This window comes from Orbicella faveolata, unplaced genomic scaffold (genome assembly GCF_042242905.1).
Source record: "Orbicella faveolata isolate gen_17 unplaced genomic scaffold, um_ofav_v1 contig_13, whole genome shotgun sequence".
Lineage (NCBI taxonomy): Eukaryota > Metazoa > Cnidaria > Anthozoa > Scleractinia > Merulinidae > Orbicella > Orbicella faveolata.
Genome location: NW_028301540.1, coordinates 14,877,464 through 14,897,500, shown reverse-complemented (window position 1 = coordinate 14,897,500; position 20,037 = coordinate 14,877,464). Strand labels below are relative to the sequence as shown.

Genomic DNA, 20,037 nt, shown 5'->3' with positions numbered 1-20,037 from the left:
CAATGATTCAATTGCCATAAACCATAGAGGATTTGTTAAGTGTATCTCTAAAACTGCCACTATATTGTAAGTTATCAGTGAAATCAATAAAATAAACAAGTGTTAAAATCATTTCCCAGAGTACTGTAGAAACATTCTTTATCAGGGATGTTGTAGGTGTTGCAATGCAAATGAAAAAACATATATATTTATACTAACTTAAACAAAGAAAAACGAAAGAAAACATTTTCCGTTTTATCCACACAACATTTCAAAAATTGCTTTCATCGGATTGCTGGAAACGAATATTTTACTCAAGAGTGGCTATCTGTGTCATGCAATTGTTTACATTGCAACGGCGGATTTTGGGCAAAATCTATCAGAAACACAGGCCAAGGCAGGCGACTTGAAACCATTTACTTAGAGATATTTTCAAATAGTTAATTGTATTGCAACGCCACCACTGCTCCTTCAAATTCACGCCCCTGGTCGTGCTGGATCATGCACGGGGCCCCATGCTCTGTGTAAATATGTAGAAGTTCACGTGCCACCTGGGAGCTCTTCTTTGTGTGGAGTGGTACTAACCAATGGTAGCAGCTGAACACATCAATAATTGATAGCACATATCTGTATGTCTTTCGCTTGTACTTAGTACGCAACCTATTCATATCCACCAAGGCAATTTGATCGCGAATCTGGACCATTCAGCCTCAGACCGGTCGAAGTCTTGCTTTGTTTTCAAAACAAACATTGAACCTTTGGTGGACTGATGATTTTGCAAGCACTCTCTGGACATCTCGTTCCGCAACGCCACTATAGCTGTTTCAGGGGCACCCAACAGATCGTTTCGGTAAATTATCTGTTCGGAAGGCCTTTAACCCCCTCTGATTTTCTGAGGAGAATTGTCACCCCGAACTTTCCTGATATGAGAAATTTAATGTCTGTTGTTTCCAGATTGTCAAAAATGTCATTTTGGGTACCAAAAAAGGTTAGCTATTATTTTCGGGAAGGCGATAAGACGTAAGGGACCGTTCATTTTTTATGAGGGAGGGGAGGCTGGTGGGATTTGGGAAGCACCATTTAAAAATCGCATGACCCCCCTCAGCTTACCAATTTTTTCACATGGCCCCCCCTTATAGCAGTAATTTTTTGGGATGACCCCCCCCAAAAAAAAATTGAAGAAACAATATTTAGATTTCAACTTTTTTAATATTTCTCTATTATCCCCCTACTTCACGTTATTGTGCTCACTATGAAGACAATATTTACAATCTCTATACGACAGAGAGCTGTTGTTTAAAAAACAAATCAAAAGAAAGAGAAGTCAATTTCGGATCTCCTAGTTATGACTTGCCCTGAGCGTGTGGCATTTGGCCTCTCATTGGCATCTTCCTCATCTGAATTGATGAATGCAAGAATGATGTCACTTGAGTCATCCTCTCCCCCAGAGTTAATGGCATCACTGTCATACTCCTCATTGTCACTTTCATCCGTTTCACTGCTGTCAGCACTTGCCCTGTTGTCATTTTGTGTCAATGTCCTGGCATTTCTCAGTGTTGGATGGCCAGCTCTGAGAGGACTCTTCTGCTGTGAGCATGAATGTCTTACAATTGCCTTTACTTTCTCACTCTTGCTGCTTTTCAAATGCTGCTTCAGCCCGTGGTGGTTTGAGTACTTGTTTAGTTCTGGAACACGTAGCTTTTTAAGCTTGGTTAGATCTTCGAACAACTCAGTCCAAGGATAATCCTCCTCCCTACTTAACTTTGCCTTTTCTTCTACTCTCTTTTTCCTTTTAAATTCCAGCACTTCAACATGCTGAAGATAATCCACCACAAACTTTGATTTGGCAATAAACTTATCTGCAAATAGAGCAACGCTCTCTGAGTCAGATAAAACCAGCCTGCCACTTCCATGCTCTTTCTTCTTTATATTGTTAATCCAATCGGGGAAAGAGCGCATTACTACATGAGCATCATGAAAGAGGCTCATTCCAAAATGCGCAATAATGGCGAAAGCGTCGAGTCATTTAAGAAAAGGTTTACAGCTGAACAATCCAGGCAGTTTGACACCTTACATGCAAAAGAAGCAATTTTTCTAGGTGCGGATGGCTGTTCAGAAAGGGCGAGCGAGTTTTCCATGCAAGGGTACCAGTTGAAGCCCAGTGATGGAAGAAAACTGAACTTCTCCATCAAAGAGTACAGAGCAATGGTGGAAAAGTTGAATGTCATATTGAAAGATGTAAAGGAACACGATTCCACACTCTTTCAGTCCAATGGGCTTGCTTTAAAGCAGGGCGAAGAATTTGCCCACAGTTTTAATGTAAAACAGATCAAATGTACAGAAGCTAAGTTGATGAAGGTCACGCAGGACATGGAAGCACTAGAAAATAAGAAGAGCAATTATAACAGCATATTCAAAGGCATACTCAAACAGCACATCAACAAAAGGAGAAAGAAAAAAGAAAACCGCACAAAGTCAAATGAAGGAAAGAGGAAGCGGACTGAAAACAACGTCCAACGAGTTTATGGAATCTGTGTTGGAAACCCGCTAGGAAATGATCTTCCACAATGCCTTGTGTACCCTCCTAGAATGGCCGTCCCGGAAGAGTGTCTTAAAGTTGAGGATGTTGCCACATCGATATTTAGAAGAGATGGGCCATACATCGCACAGCTCTTGGAAGGGAATTATTTCACCAATGCTGCAAGAAGCAGAATCACCACCAACCTTGAGCGGGAAGTCAGAGATTATGTTTACACCTTCATGTACCCTGAAGAGTACACTCTGGCGGAAAGCATTGCTGCTTCTTACAGCATTGGTGAAAGAGACTCCCATAGCAGCACAAGCGGCGACGAAGAACTCGACGACAGCGGAGATGAAGATGAGTGCCAGTGAAAGTTGCATTCGAAAATAAGTGTTAAATACTTCTTTTCAGTAGCTACAAATGCTTTTTGTCGCCAAACGTTGTTTTAAAGCAGAAGGAAAGTTTGTAATAAATTTATATCCTGCCTTCTATGTTTATTCTATAGCAATTTTTTTGATATTCAAACATTATGCCATTTTAAAGTTTTACTAAAATATTTCACGTGACCCCCCCTTTTCCCTTATTTTTTTGGGATAGCCCCCCCTCGAAAGCCATTTTTTTTCGCATGGCCCCCCCAAATCCCACCAGCCCCCCCCCACCTTATAAAAAATGAACAGTCCCTAAGGTTTTCGGGGAATGGACAAAAAGTCCCTAATAAATTTGAGAATACTCAAGTTCCCCTAGAATAACCGAACAGATCAATTTTTTTAGCGCAACCTAAAACTAACCTACAGAACTTTAAAAGTACTCCAGATAGCCTAAAACAACGTATAAAAGCATTTGAGTGAAAGTGATCGTTGGGTGCCCCTGCTGTTTTTAAGTTTGTGATATATCTTTTCTACTCCTGATCCTTTGGAAGACTTATACATCTTTTTCATGACGTCGCTAACGCCCTTTTCCTTAACCACACTCTTTCCATCATAACAGATTATTCCTCCTCTTAGGGACAATTTCTCTCGATTCCTCCAAAACTGTACCAGTGCTGGACTGTCCTACTCTTGACAGGAACTGTAAACTCTCCTTTGATTAGTTGTACAAATAATACGTTGCTTTGTCCAGGGTCGAGATGCTGGAAACATGTTGCAGCAAAATAAAGATTGTAACAAACAAAACACTGAACAGGACTAGCACCTTCATGTTTCCAAGCTTGCAGCAACGTAATCATTTAAGCCAGGAAATTTGAATTGTGAAAGCCCAAGAATTTTGTGTTTGTTTTAGATCACTGATAATGAAAGAATTCTTTAGATCGCTGATAATGACGTAAAAATAGACATTCTAGGCCTAATCATGAATAATGATCTTACTGATAAGTAAAAGAAACCAACAGTGTCAAAAAAGTGTCTGTCGTGTTCTAAATTGCCATTGTTTTTATCAGTCGTGAAGTGTGGTTAGAGAATGGAAATTTATATAGAATACAACTAGACGCATTCTAAAACAGCTATTTCCCACAAGGCCATCACCTTAGTTGCAAAAATCCCTTATTGAGAATATTGTATCACGTGTAGAGAGGCAATCGAGATAAAGTATGTGACAACAGACAAATTTTTCGGAAGTAACCTGGCAATGCAAATGCGTTGGTGGCCAAATTGACAGGAGGACATAGGTTTGCATGTATGTACATAAATAGTCAGATTTGACAACCCTTCGGCCTACCTAGTAAAGAATTTAATGTGGTGGGGTTTTTTGCCAGCCTAGGTAGAGTACTGTTGAAAACGTGGTGGGCAGACAGGTTTCACCAGGTCTATAAGAGAAGGGTGTATGTGAAAAAAAAGTATATTCGTTCATTTAAGAAGTCATCAAAGCAAAGATTTTCATGATGCTGTTACTAATTTTTGACTAAGTTGAAAATACTTGCAATTCAGGAGTTATTACATTTTGCATTATTACATTTTGAGTTAAGAAAGTTATTACATTTTGCATCGGAAAGTTTATATTTCTCGTTGATAACTTTATTACATTTTGCGGTGATGTTATTACATTTTACGTCAGTATTACATTTTGCGTTAGTATTACATTTTGCAGCGTAACAAATGTTTTCGATCAAATTTATCACATGTTGTCGAGGAGTTAAATACCGCCTTTTTTGTCTTTAGTCGGATCTAACAGACAATTAAAGTCTCCACCTATGATGACATTGCTATCACTGTGCAAGTCAATACCTCGTAAAGTAGTCGACAAATCCTGATAAAAGTGAACAGCTTCTGCATCTTTATTCAGACCTTAAAGGTTTATCAGAAAGTCATTTTTTGTCTTTGATTTTTGCATTTAGCATTATTAGCCAGCCTTTTAAATTACAATGTTTGTGCTGAATAACAATTTCCAAACCACTCCTAATTAATACAGCAATACCCCGCACATTTGTGCCCCCATGAGAAAACATAAGGGTAGAACCCCATTCTTTTTTCCATTGACTCTCACAGTTCTTTGTTGTTTGTGTTTCCTGACGAAAAATTCGATCTGTTTTTTGTTTACGACACCAGGTAGAAATGGCTCTACGCTTTCGGAAATTGCCAAGACCTCTAACATTAAAAGAGAACAATTTCAGGCTATCAGGTTTCATTTTAGAATTGGTCATCTGAAATATTTTGGATTAGTTGTTTTGAATGTTTAAAAGTTATTGACAACATTGCGTTTGAATTAACATATTCACACCATTTGTGAATTTGCAATCGGAAATGTGGAAATACAAACATGGAAGTACATACACAAAACCAAGACAAAACAGACACATACAAAAATGTAAAAGTGTACTTACCATGGCTCTGGCGGCATGGTTTCTAGGTGCACTTTCGCGGAGTAACTACAAATTTTCTTCATATATTAAGTGAACAGTGAATATTACAAACAAAATCAGTAAGTGCAAAAAAAATTAAAAACTTCATGCTATAAAAGTCATCATGGTCTAGGAATCAAGCACTGTCCAATTATAACTTAGAAAGTTAAGCTTTAGGTAGGTGAAATGACTTTAAGCTGTCCGTTCCTTTCTTCTTATACAGAATTCTAGCCAGAATGCTCCATGGTATAAAGGCAAACTGAACTTTAGGCCTGGCTTTAATTTCTTAAAGATAATTTTTCCTCAACTTTGACTAATCATCACACAGTTTTGAAACATCATCTGGAATAACGATCATCGATTCTTTATATTTGTTATCCTTTAACTTACTTGCCTTCAGTTTGAGAAGATGAACTTTATCAGTGTACCTTAGCAAGTACATGTGGATCGGTCATGGCTTTGGCATCTCGTTCCCAGATGGATTCCGTCTAAAGCTACTTCTTTGTGCCTGCATCACTTCAATTTTTCTCTCTAACTTCATGTGGCAATGCAAGAGTTCAATCTCAATAAATCCCTCTATCGAGACAAAATCTTCCTCACTCCCCTCTGGAATGCCCCAAATGACCACAATGTTTCTTTTGGAGCAGTTTTCTAGGTCATCAATCTTCTTCAGAGCCTCAACCTCCATCCTGTCTGCTTTCAGCGACAACTTAGAATTGCACTCCCGAATTTCTATATCCGTCTCTTGAAAACTGTTCTTCAGGTCTTCTACATCCTTGATGACTGTACTTTGTGCTATTTCCAACTTGTTTATTTTGCTCAACATCTCATTCTTCACTGTAATGAGCACATCCATCTTGGCAAGAATGTCATCCAGCTAATGCGAAGAGTCAGCTGAATCACTCGTCATTTCGTGTTTTCACGCTTTAGACCTTGTTTTTATACTCATAAATGAAACTAGCTGAAGAAAATCTTAAGAGTGATTTTCTGAGAGTGTCGAGAATCGGAAAAAAGTAAAAAAATCGATTTTTCTTTTATTTCGCCAAAACATACCTTATAAAAAAAAAAAGTTTAAAGTTCCAACGATTTATTTTACGGCCAAAATTTAAGAAAGTTCAAAATTTGCATATAATGGTGGTTTTCGCAGCTTACAATGTGTGATCTTTCACATGAAAACGTGCTATAACGACTTTCTGTTTTCGAACGGAATTCCGTTTAGAAGCCGTTTGAAAGAAATTTGCATTCGTTCGAACAACCTGGGTCATCCGTGCAAAAAAATTTGCATCCATTCGAACGGCTTGCTCACCTGTTTGGTAGAAATGTCCAGCCGTTCGAATGACTTGCTCACCCATTCGATAAAAATGTCCAACCGTTCGAACGACTTGCTCACCCATTTGTTAAAAACATCCAACCGTTCGAACAACTTGCTCACCTGTTCGATAAAAAAGTCCAACCGTTCAAACGACTTGCTCACCCGTTCAATAAAAACGTCCAACCGTTCAAACGACTTGCTCACCCGTCTGTTAAAAACATCCAACCGTTCGAATGACTTGCTCACCTGTTCGCTGGAACATCCATCTGTTCAAACGACTTCAGTAAAACATTGAACGGCTTTGATCATCCATTCAGGAATAAAAATATCAAGGCATACGAGCGGTTGTCTTAACCTGTTCGTGACTCGCGTGTTCATGTCACCTCTGGAAAAAAGCCCTTCGATCATTTGAACAGTCTGCTAGCAGATTACCCGACAATCACAAAATATCTCCAAATAATAAAGCTCATGAAGAAACAGTCCATGCAGAAAAATCGAACTACCGTGTAGTTAGCCTGGGATCCAACAGTTTTTGCCTCTGAATGCCAATTCAGAAGTGCTGTTTTTGTTTCTTCTTGCGTGATCTGTGAGCAAAGACAACTTTCATTCAAAGCTCACACTGAACCGCTGCTTGTATAAACAAATGAGAACTACGATGTTGTACATTTCTTTAAAAACTTCTCGCAAAGTTATTATTACAGGTGAAGTGCTCTTGCAGAAAATATATTTTGCATTCCTAAACATACGGTAGTCAAGGAAACTTGAAAGTCGCCTATAGAAGCGAACTTCTTAAATTCTACCCTGTTTACAATGCGGTTAAATAAACATTACCGGTATAACTATGGTTGTGATAAGCACATGCATTGTAAATGATTTTCTGGACACCGAAATCTCACAAGTCTGCCTTGTGCATTCCTCTCATTTCGAAGAGAATCCAGTGAATGAAATCTGTAAGACGGCAACATGCACTGAGCAGGTAAGATAACAATCATGTTGTTGTGACGCCCTGAATTTGCATTAAGTTTCAAACATTAACAATGCATGAAAACTGAGTCACGCTTTTGTCATGCATGCAAAGTCCTGTGCTTGTTTCCGTCGACTGAGAAGCTTGCTTGTTTTAAAATTTGGGTTACACTTCCCAGTAAATATGATGTATTTTTAGCCTTTGCCACAAGGAACATTCTGGAGAGAAAAAGCCATTTCAAACAAGCTCATTTCACGCTGCGGGTGAAGGTTTTTACTGTAAAAAATAGTTCCTGCTAGAGAGTAGTTATGACAACGCGTCCTACTGTCAAAGTGATTGATGCGATTGGCTGGTGTTGTATTACCTGTCACTGTTGTGTAACTTGTATGCAAATTTATCGAGATTGGTGTAGAGACACGCAGCCAAACTGAACTGATGGCAATGCGTTTGAGTCATAGTCAAAAGTAAGCGATAGCATAGCATACAATTTGAAAATGTATCGGGAACTGTTACAAACAGAAGGTTGGGGTGTTTTTTTTGTAAAAAAGCTAGAAAAAAACATCACTGCAAATACTTAACAAGTTTGCATTCGCCGTTGATTTTCTTTCAAGTTCCACCTCAGCAAACTCAGTTACGAATGTTCTCTGCATTGCAGGTTTACTTTCTTTGGCTTTCAGTGCTGAAATAAAGTAGTAACAGGAGCAGTTTCAACGATTAAGAGCCATCTGCTAAAAATTATTTTAAGTGAGATGTGTAGTGGCACGGCACCATTCGAAATAAACAAAACGACTTATAATCATGAAGTTTCTAAGCCGTTCGTGACTGCTCGTTCGAAGATTTCATGAGCTGTTCAAACATTTAGATCACCTGTTCGAAAGTCTTTTATGAGCCGTTTGAAATTTTTTATGAGCTGGTCGAACAGTTTGTTTCGTTACCCGTTCAGAATGTTTTGCGAGCCGTTCGAACGGTTAGGCTACCTGTTTGCAATTTTTCCTGAGGCGTTCGAACGGTTAGGCTACCCGTTCGCAATTTTTCCTGAGCCGTTCAAACGGTTAGGCTACCCGTTCACAATTTTTTCTGAGCCGTTCTAATGGTTAGGCTACCCGTTCGCAATTTTTCCTGAGCTGTTCGAATATCTAGGCTACCCGTTTGGAATACTTAATCACCCGTTCGAACACTCATTGAAACCCGTTTCAAACGGCTTGGTGACCTGTTTGTAACCTGTTCGATGGCCGTTCGTTTCACCCGTGTAACGGAAAGTTGTTAATGCACGTTTTCACATGAAAGGTCGCATGTTCAGAATTTCATGCTTTACGAAAACAGCGGGGGCATAAAAACAATTTATGAAAACAAAACTTGGCACAAATATTATTTCATTCTTATACTTTAAAATTGTGTAATAAGTTTCTTGAAGTTTCGTTTGTAGCTTTTTAACGAAGGGTATTCATACAGCCGCCATTTGTGTCTCTTGGCAAGGAACAAATAAAGGCCAACTTTGACAAGTATAGATGGCCTCTGGTATATATCATTTGGTCAAAATATCTACATTTTAGGAAACCTTGGTTATTCTTTTTTTCACCCAAAAAGTTATAGCTCTGGGAATTAAAATGTTCTCCGTCAGTAAAACAAAATGTTACGGCATGTAACTGAGTTCAATCTTATGCAAATCACAAGGTTGTTCTTTGGAAGTCAACAGTTTAAAACAGAAAACAATGACTCACTGTTACTTACGTTCCTTCTACTGCTATAGAAACGATTTTAACCTCCCAGTGTCCTTGTGAGCTGTTCTGTAAAATATTTCCAGTAAAACAGCGAGCATAAACGGCCATAAAATTCTACAAGGTCGACAATGTTTATATTTGAGATGAGACACTGAGTTACACACACATTCCTGGCTGTTTTCATCGTCTTGCTCAGTCGAGAGTCCTTTAAAAATATAATAGAATATACGCTTCAAACCGTGGTAAATTAGTTTCTCATATCCATATGCCTCATGTCGACTCATGAGTAAATAAATCAGTCCCCGTTCACTAAATAAACAACTCGAATGACCTCCGAGGTCTAGAGGTCACCTGATATGTCGTTATGTTACTTTTCCCCAGTTTCACCTTACATGTGTAACGCCGTATTAAGCATCACAGCATTTAGTTGAATTACGGTATTCAAAATCTTTTTAAAGACATTTCGATTTAAAAAGATAGTTGAAAAAGCAACATTTTGACATAATTGTTAGCTTCTAAGATATTGTTCATAGATGCATGATACCCTGACATAATTTTAACACTGGATTGATCTCTTTGATGTCGACGTGATTCATAGTTTTGCGCTTAGTAACATTTGGCACACATCTAAACGTGCGTAACGATACATACTGAAAAATAAGAAACCATCTATCTGTTGGAAAAGCTGGACTGCCGAAGATAATAATGTTTTAAATTCTGCATATTATTTATTCAAGTAACGCGAGCTGCCTGCTTTCAGTAACGCTTTGTGTCGCTTAGCAAAAGTGACAAACTTACTCTGTGTAAATAAAGGCTGAGTTACATTTTTTCATTCTTTTATTTTTCTAATCTGAAATTTCTGTTATATAGGCTTAAGATTTTCTTTCCAAATTTACCGTTCAATTTCCCATCCCGACCATATTTGAAGACATTCCTTCTCATTTGACTGCTGTAAAACTTTACAATCACATATCTTGAGGAAGTTCAATATTTGCCAGTGTTGTTGAAGGCGTCAAAAAAGTGTCAGACATTTATCATTTACTTGTTGAAGTTGCACTCTTAATAGTTTTGAGATGCACTTGTTAATACAAATCAAACACGTTCACTTCCTTATAAAGTTATTGCGATATCTATCAACAGCAGCACGACATTACGGCGAATGGGCTTGGGTGTTCAAACAAACAAACAAAAAAAAGGTGGCAAAAAGAGCATCATAAGTGACTGAAATGACTAAAACACAGAAACACGCTGTGCCGTTTTGGTTGGCAAAGGCTGGTGATATACGAGCAGCGAGAGCAAAGCTTATTTTTTTCGCATGTGATTCGCGTTTTCAGCTCGTTCCTTTCGTGCCTCTGAATCACGCATTCACTGCCAAGGGCATTATTTATCTCCACTTATAGTCCATATAACTGGCGATGTCTGGAGATCTGACCTGGATAGTCACTGCTTTAAAATCTACAGGCGGTGGTGCTATCCAGTAAGATTGTTTGCCTCCTTTGACTCACATTCGGTATTTTTAACTATAAACCCCTCTAGACCATGCTGAATTTTCAAAATCAGGCAGTTTTCTACATGCTTTATCTCTGAGAAGAAGTTGGTGACCCCCATTTTTTTTTGCATTTCTGACACAAGAAACTCTTTATCTGACTACTGTAAAAATTAAGAAAAAATCTCTCCACTGGAAAATTTTCGTGAACATCCTTAAGTACAGCGTTACCCATGTACTGTGAAACCGGGGAAAAGTAACATAACGACATATCAGGTGACCTCCTGACCTCAGAGGTCATTCGAGTCATTTATCCAGTATGCGGGGACTGATTTATTTACCCATGAATCGACATGAGGCATATGGATATGAGAAACTTATCTACTACGGTTTGAAGCGTATATTTTATCATATTTTTAAAGGACTCTTGACTGAGCAAGACGATGAAAACAGCCAGGACTGTGTGTGCCACTCAGTGTCTCATCTCAAATATAAACATTATCGACTTTGTCGAATTTTATGGCCATTTATGCTTGCTGTTTTACTGGAAATATTTTACAGAACAGCTTACAAGGACACTGAGAAGTTAAAATTGTTTCTATAGCAGTAGAAGGAACGTAAGTAATGGTGAGTCGTTTCCTGTTTTAAACCGTTGACTTCCAAAGAATAACCTTGTGATTTGCATAAGATTGAACTCGCTTACATGCCATAACATTTTATATTACTGACGGAGAACATTTTAATTACCAGAGCTATAACTTTTTGGGTGAAAAAACAATAACCAAGGTTTCCTAAAATGTAGATATTTTGACCAAATGATATATACCAGTGGCCATTTATACTAGTCAAAGTTGGCCTTTATTTGTTCCTTGCCAAGGGACACAAATGGTGGCTGTACAAATACCCTTCATTAAAAAGCTACAAACGAAACTTCAAGAAACTTATTACACAATTTTAAAGTATAAGAATGAAATAATATTTGTGCCAAGTTTTGTTTTCATAAGATTGTTTTTATGCCCCCGCTGTTTTCATAAAGAAGTGTGAAATTCTGAACATTGTAAGCCGCGAAAACTGCCATTATATGCAAATTCCGTACTTTCTTAAATTTTGGGTGTAAAATAAATTGTTGGAACTTTAAACTATTTTTCCATGAATAAGTTCACCCAAAGGTATGTTTTGGCGAAATAAAAAAAAATCGATTTTTCGTGACTGTCTTCCGATTCTCGACACTCTTAGAAAATCACTCTTAAACCATTTGTAATAATTTGCTAGAAATAGAAGAAATTACGGAGAGCTCGCAAAAGGCGCCTACCCTCGTGTTTGGAGTTAAAAGAAAAACAATATTACCAAAATTGGGTGAATGGTCTAATTGTGTAAGCTGAAACTCTAAGGATCGCATCAAAACCTAAAATAAATGTACTTTTTAGCCAGAAATAAAGAAAAATTGTGCCTTAATTGTGCCTTCTCTGTTATCAGACAATGTGCAAGTTGTTTTAAGAAAAATTTTGACCAGCAAAAAACACTGCTGAAAATTGCCCAATACTTTTCTAGACTTACTTACAGTATTGTCCAAAAGTAATGCAAACGTATTTTGCCGAAATTCACGGCTTTTCTTGGGTTTTTAATAAAAAATATCGAATTTTCAATGGAAGTGAATTTTCAATGAAAAGTCACGAAAATTTGCGATGCCTTTTGTTTCCAAGTACGTGAATTTTCAAAACGACAATTCGCTCAGAACAAAAATTGACTTTGAATTTTCGCTTGAAAATTCACCTTGTTCAATAAATGACTTCGAACATTTGAGCCAAATTTCGCTCTCTATTAGCTCTGCTTGAACATTCCCAAGCATTTTGTGGACAACAATTTGCCAAGTTCAAATTTGCCTTGATGATTCTTTTCTGCTCTCATCTCACAATGCGTAAGCTTGTCTGTTTACATAACAGTTCTGTAAGACTCACCTGGATATACTTCAAAGGTTTCCTTTACTGTTAAGTTCATGTTAAAAGCATCGCAGCTCGTGCACGATTATTCTTCTGTTGTTTCTTGGCTCACTTTTCTAGGCCACAAAGGCCACTCGCCAACCCACACCACGTTTTTGTAATCCAGACTCCACATGTACTTGTTGTATTGCCATAGCAATCGCTAGTCCTGTTGAAACTCTCTTGTGGTAATTATGCTAAAAGTTTCCAATAAAACCTCGCAGATCCTTCACTCGCTTAGTTATTCTACCCTAAAACTCACGAGGTTGCCTTGTGGCAAGTTTACTTTTTCCCAGGCGGAGAGCAAAACTGACAACTTACTTTTTGCGAATGCCTCACTTTCCCTTTACATGGCATAGCGACAGAGGCAACATCTATACCGCAGGCCAAACCACTATGGGCTCATAAGTTTTCCAAGCTTGTCAACATCTGTAAACATGGCATTTGAGTGACTTGGCACATGGCTGGGCACAAATACGAACCACTAGGTCGAGGCTTACCATCAATATGGAAGCAGAAAATGCTTGAAATAAGCTTATTACTTTTAAACCCGGCAAGGATTCAGTTTGCAAGGTAAGATGTGTGAAGACTGTTTTGTACGATTCAACTTGGGAGCCGATCAAGAATGCACTGCTTGTGCTAAAAAAACACAAAAGACATTTGAGAGCTCTTGAGTTTTGGTTCCAATGTAATGTTTCATAAAATAAAAATTTTGTCTGCAAAAGTTCTGTCTCATTTCTACGCTGTTTGTTTTGGGAAAGCGGGCCTCTGTGAACATTGTCACGTCAACAGTTTTACTGATCGATTTGCGGGCTTGAAAATCAAAGTTGCTAAAACAAGGTTTACGAGTCTATGTTTAAGGAATTACTTGTGAGGTAATCGCTTTTTTTTTAGGTAATCTTTCTTTGTGTGTGATGCAGTCACTTTTCTTTGTTGGAAATAGCCAATGAAACTGTCGGGTCATGGAATCTATTTTCCATATGAGTTTAGTTTATTTACATATGCAACGACGTCATTCATGACAGTTCATGTCACAAAAATTCACTGCTTTTAATTTCGCTATCTCGAATTTTCGTGTGGTTGCCTCAAAAATTCACTACTTCGAATTCGCTATATTGAATTTTCGAGAAAGATCATGATTTTTTCGCTTAGAACCCTATGAAACATCTCTCGAAAATTCAACGACTTTTTGTGGAAAATTCGTGAGAACAAAGAACCAATTTTGACGAATTTCATTTGCATTACTTTTGCACAATACTGTAAGTTGAAATAACCAATAAACAACCGACGATGTTTTGTACCCTTTATGACTAAACATCCACTATTTTAAACTTCAATTTCCACCTTTTTGAACACAAGTTGTTTAGCTCAGTAAACAACTCAACTTAAACAATTACTAGGTCATTGCAAGGAGAGCGCTCAGCTGTGAGCACTTCTAAATTCTCTAATCACTGCTCAATCCTCAGAAATGCTGCTGTCATGTTGTCTTCAAGCTCTTGAATCATCTGAGTAAAGAATTAATGAAAGAGAGGTGCTTGATAAGTATGAATGAGAAATTTGCAACTTAGCTCAGCAAAGTGTTGATAGCAAATAAAAACTTCTTCCTTTCACTTGCTTTAGATCGAAATGTCAGGTTTTGAAAGTGCTACATGTGCTAAAATGTTTTCATAAGACACCTTAACTATCTAAAGATTACGTGATAAAGCTAGTTAGCCGGCCAACAGCAAAAGGAATGCTAAATGACCATAATTACATTTGAAAAGAACACAGTTTACCTTAAAAACCTGTTCCTGAAGTGCTTATTGTGCCTTCTCAATGGCACCGTTGGCCTCCTTTAGCTCCTTGAGTTCGCTTCTGAGCCACTCACACTCCTACATCTTATAATGTAACTTTGCTGTCAGTTCAGTATGCCTCAGTTCAAGTATGTCAACTGCTGGAACAGAAGGTACAGCAGGTGAAGTGTCTGTTGACAAATCATCGATTCCTGGTCGCTTTGCAGTCATGTTAGCACGCCAAATGTCCTCTTGCCGCGGCTGTTCTGCTTCAAATCATGTGTAGTAATCTTCCTCTTCCTCGGGCTCCTGAGATGGAGCAACATCAGTTGGTTGTGGTGTGTTGCTGCTGGTGCCATCAGTCTCAGGCTGGGCAGGAACCTTTGCTTTGGATTTTTTTCTTCGCACCTATAAACCGCAATTACAAAACATATCAGTAAAAAGACAGTAATATTAAACAAACTTAGAATAAGATAATTCTTCACCTACAAAATAGTGCCCACCTTTTTTAGATTTGGGGCTCCATTTCTCAGCCACCTCAGCTTCATACCAGCAGGATCGAAATTTAACTTTAACTTTGTGAACATTTTTAAGGGAAGTGTAACTGTTTTCTTCTCCATCAGAATTGTCCAGGTTAATTTCTCTTCTCTTTGGAAAATGAGGGCGATCTTTCCACTGACAGTTCGTCTTCCAAATAACCTGAACTTTGCCATTTACAGACATGGTTGAATGAATGGAAATTTGTTGAGAAGTCTTTCATTTTAAAACTCATCAAACAATAACCGTGAATTTGATTGGCTTGAAACCATGGTTTCTGAAAACAAAGAGATGCTACAAATAAAAGAACTCGTATCCATTGTTTCAATAAGAAAAATTTCTTGAAGATAATTCTGCTTTCATTAGCATTAAATTTAGCAATGTGATTTTGTTAAAAGAAATTATGGCAAAAAAGTAACAATACAAATTGTGATGATTTGCACAAGAAGTCCTTGATGCTACTCACTTGCTGACTATGCGTGCATCTTATTGTCACATGGAACCAATCACATGGAATTTTGGTCCTTCATGGCTTCGTTCACCTCAGATGTGATGATAAACCATTGTAAGAATTTATTTCCACAGTTGAAAACTCAACTCCAGCACTCAAAATGAAGGAAGATACCTCTAAAGAATTGAAGGTATAAAAAAAAATACATAACACACTGAAAAAATACAACACGACCACAGGATTTGCCAATAATTTAAAACACATAACTGTTGCAGTTCATAACCTGTGAGGAATAAACTGCGTACTGGTATGTCTGGTTACTCTTTACTGTGCATGAATCCATAGTAGGATACTCATAAGGCCTCGTAAATAAATTAATTTGAAGCGCTTGTGTTGTGTTTGAGGTGTTAACTTTATAAATGAATGGTGCGTGATTGTCTTTTACAAAAGGCTTAAGATTTGTGAACTCTTTAAGCGGTTTAATTAGTCTTTTGACATTAATTTTGAGGTTTTGAAGGGCTAAAGGAAGTGTTTTGAATGGTAAAGAGGAAACTGTTTGAACAGTGTAGAACAGTAAAGACAAAGCATTTGAATGGTTTTTAAACAAACAGATAGAGCTCGCTGTTTAGAGTTGAAGATTCAAGCATTTTAAATGGCTGAATTTATTTGATAAAAGGGGGAATAAATTAACCAAACGGGTAGATCTTGCTGTCTGAACGAGTGGTAAGAAATTTTAAGCGGATAAATAAACATTTCGAACACTTTTTCAGGGTGTTTTAATGGCACAGAAACATTTGTCGAACAGCCGTTTGAATGGTTAACCCTAATTGCATGTTTTCCTGTGGGTCACATATCACTCAATTGTACAAGCTCTATTATATTATTGTTCTGAAATAATTCATTCCTCATGTAATCGCATAATCTAGAAAATGTGTTGAGTTCAGCTTCAGTATAACTATCAGGAAGTTCTTCAGTATCTGTTGTATTCCCAGATTTGCTGTTTGACCTTGTATAATTGTTGTGAGAGCAGGAATGGTGCCAGTGAGCTTTGGCTCCAACCAGCTCTTGGCTTGCTAGGGCCAGAATTCTCTTGTAATGTTTTATTTTTGCAGCTCTTCTCACTGTGTCATCGACTCTGAGTTGCCTGGCTTACATTAAGCCCTCCCTTGATTTTGAACCTTTGACAAACTTCTCTTTCTTTTCACAAAGTATGCACTGTTTCTCATACACCCGGGAGCTGGAAGCACTTGGCGTTCTTTAGATAAATTGATGTTTTGATAATATGCGAACGCGCAGTTTAGACCTGAGGCGAGTTCACCAAGACGAGGCTTAGGAGGCATCACTCGACCTAATGAAACTGTAAGTTTTGTTTAAAGGTTTGTGGAATTATTGACTGTTTAGTTAAATCGAGGATCAGTTGATGTAACGTAGTTTGAAGACCTTGGCGAATGCTCTATTGTAAAAATGGCAGCGAGTTTTGCAGTTAATTTGAGTCAAGATGATATTCCAGGAGTGTCTTTAGAGGGAAGAAACCCAGCAGAGCTCAACAACGATGCCCTGAGGTTTTGGCTAAAATGTAGAGGAGATAAATGCAAAGGGCTGAAAACAAAGGCTCAGCTATTAAAACGGTAGGTTTAAATGTAACAATGGATAGCCAAATAATAAGTAGTAATCTAAACTTCTTATGTTGAGCGAGTTAAGTATAGTTTGGTTTTGATATTTGAGTAAAATACACTCAAATTCGAAATTTTTTTCTCCAGGGTTGATGAATATATCAAATCAGGGTTAGAAGACACGATAGTCGATCCTGATCCAGATTTAACTTACACGAAGAGGAAAATTGCTAGGGAGCAAGCAAGCAGCAGTCATGAGACTATAGCAAGTACTTCTATAAATGCCAGCTCTACCTATGTTTCTCAGTGTCAAGGGAACATAAAGATCAATTACCCAACGAGTGGATGGGGGAACTCGCTGCAGAAAATGCCCTTTTTCTCCCATGCCAAGATGGATAAATTTGTTGCACTAACTGGAAAGAGTTTGGGCTGTGCCGGTAAGAAATCAGTTCCAACCAGGCTAAAAAAAGCGACAACATTTCTAAAGGATGAATATCTTAAGAACATTGAAAGCTACCGTGACCAAAGATACTTTTTCATGCGTTGCAAATGTTATCACTCCTTTTGAAAGAACGATCCCCCTCATAATGTATTTTATCATTATGTTTTGTCTCAGGTGAAGTGAAAGATTCCAAATGTTTGTGTGTTGCGGGTTCCTTGGGCTACTGCAACCATTCTTTAGCCTTAATGCTGAAGGCTTGTAAATTTAGTCTATATGGGTCCCAAAATACTAAAGACCTAGAAAATGAAGCTGATCGGATCCCAGACCAAGCATGCACTTCAAAACTTCAAACTTGGCATCAAAAAGGTAGTGGTGAAACCATCTATCCTCAGCCTGTTATGGATGTGGTTGTCTCGAAAACCAAACTGGAGGATACAAAACGTGGAAACGAAGGGATTCATTCTCTCCTTTACGAGGCAAGAAATAATGCAATGTACAACAGTGCAGAGGAGCAAAAATTCAAGCAAGCAATCAGAGATATAAACCCTCAAATGGGTCTTGCTCAAATTGGTGATCTTGGGAGTGAAATACATCTGAAAGAAACGAGATTCAGGCATAGTCCAGTGGGCTCTTATGTAAGCTACCAGCTAACCCACACAGAGTCCAACTTTAATGTTTGTGTTGATATTTCCTCTGTGCTTCGAGGGAGGAAAAATAACCAGCCATTAACTTATCCCAGGTTTCCCTTAAGAGATTGTGGGCCACCTGCAGTTCAGAATAATCAGCTAACAGATGTAGAGAAGAACTTGTATGAATCATTATGCATTGATGAGGAAACTGTCAATACCATTGAGAAGGAGACTAGAGATCAGTCTCATTCTGAAAGGTGGAAGCTTGAGTGAAAGTACCGTTTTACAGCATCTCAGTTTCATCTGATTTCCCACAGACAATGCAGTCATAATAAATTTGCTCAAGAAATCATGTGCCCAAAGACATTCCACTTTAGACACACAGCTCATGGGATTAAATATGAGCCAGTAGCAATTGACAGGTATCACAAATACATGCACAGTCAAAAAACACCAGCACATGTTTTCAAAAGTGATTTTATTGTATGCACTAATTCTCCAATTCTGGGATATTCTCCGGATGGAAAGGTAATAGACCCCAACGGTGAAGATCTCTTTGGACTACTTGAAGTCAAGTGCCCAGAAACAAAGTTTCAAGTGAGTCCCCTAGATGCCTGCTCAGACCCCAAGGTTCTTCTGAGAGGGTTGGGAACATGTGCAAGCTGAAAAAAACCCATGCTTACTATGCCCAAGTTGAGGGCCAAATGGGCTGTACTGGTGCACAATGGTGTGATTTTGTTGTTTACACTAAAAAAGGAATGTTAATTGAAAGAATTGCGTTTGACAGAGGTTACTGGGTTGAGCTTCAGGAGAAGCTTTGGCAATACTATTTCACACATTTCATTAAGCATGCTGCAGCTGAATTTGCATTATCATGTACAGAAGCTGTGTTGGTTTGTCATTCTACAACAGCATCGTAATCAAACATTTAGTGCATAAAATCTTAGAGCGATTTGAAAAATATCCTGAGGGGTAAATCTAATAGATTTGAAGCTCACAAAGACAGTGTAAAATTGTAAGTCTGTATCAAAATCATAAACCCCTCATTAGTTTTCAATTTTACAGGGCTGGTCAAAAGGCATACTGGAGTGAGTCATTACTTCATCGATCCTTCAAAAAGGGGTGGACTGTGTAAGTTTTCACTACACATATGGGGTGGGTCATCTTCTTTTCCCATATACGGGGGAGAGGTCATCTAATTTCTGACCTGTATTTTGGGGTCGGTCAGTTTGTTTTATTCCAAAGGTAAGGGGTTGGGTCATGTGCTCAGGTCCTCCCCCTGTAATTTTTGGACAGTCCTTTACAGGTATCATAATTATTTCAGTGATTGTGTATCTCATTGAAAGAAAATAAAAAGCTCCTGAGACCTAGATAGTGAATATTACTACAACACACTCTTGCTTAGCCAAAACATTAAACATTATAAAAATTACAAATCAGTTGTCTAAAGCTTTCTATTGTGTCAGCTTGTTAAGATAGGGTCTTGAATGTTGCAAAGAAATGCACAAACGGACCACATTTGATTTGCAATGCCTAAGAGATTCAGTGGGATAACGCTATCCCATATATGAAAATTTTTAATTTTATTGATTGTGCATTCGACATGGATCCGCAGTCGTGCAATTTCCTGAGTTCTCACAACGTCCTCCAGGGGCATTTGTGTGGATGTTCCCAAGAATGGTGGAATATTCAAAGACACACCTAAAGGTAAGATGTCACTTACAGTAAAACCTTTATCTGCCATCACGGAATCTCCTTCATTAAATGGTAGGTCAAGCATGCCTGACCTCTCTACAAT

At 38.1% G+C, this 20,037-nt stretch overlaps 1 pseudogene; it reads left to right on the top strand.

Annotated features, from left to right (window-relative positions):
- Nucleotides 1-17,019: 17,019 nt before the first annotated feature.
- Nucleotides 17,020-18,771, top strand: LOC149115183 (uncharacterized; annotated as a pseudogene).
- The last annotated feature ends 1,266 nt before the right edge of the window (nucleotides 18,772-20,037 follow it).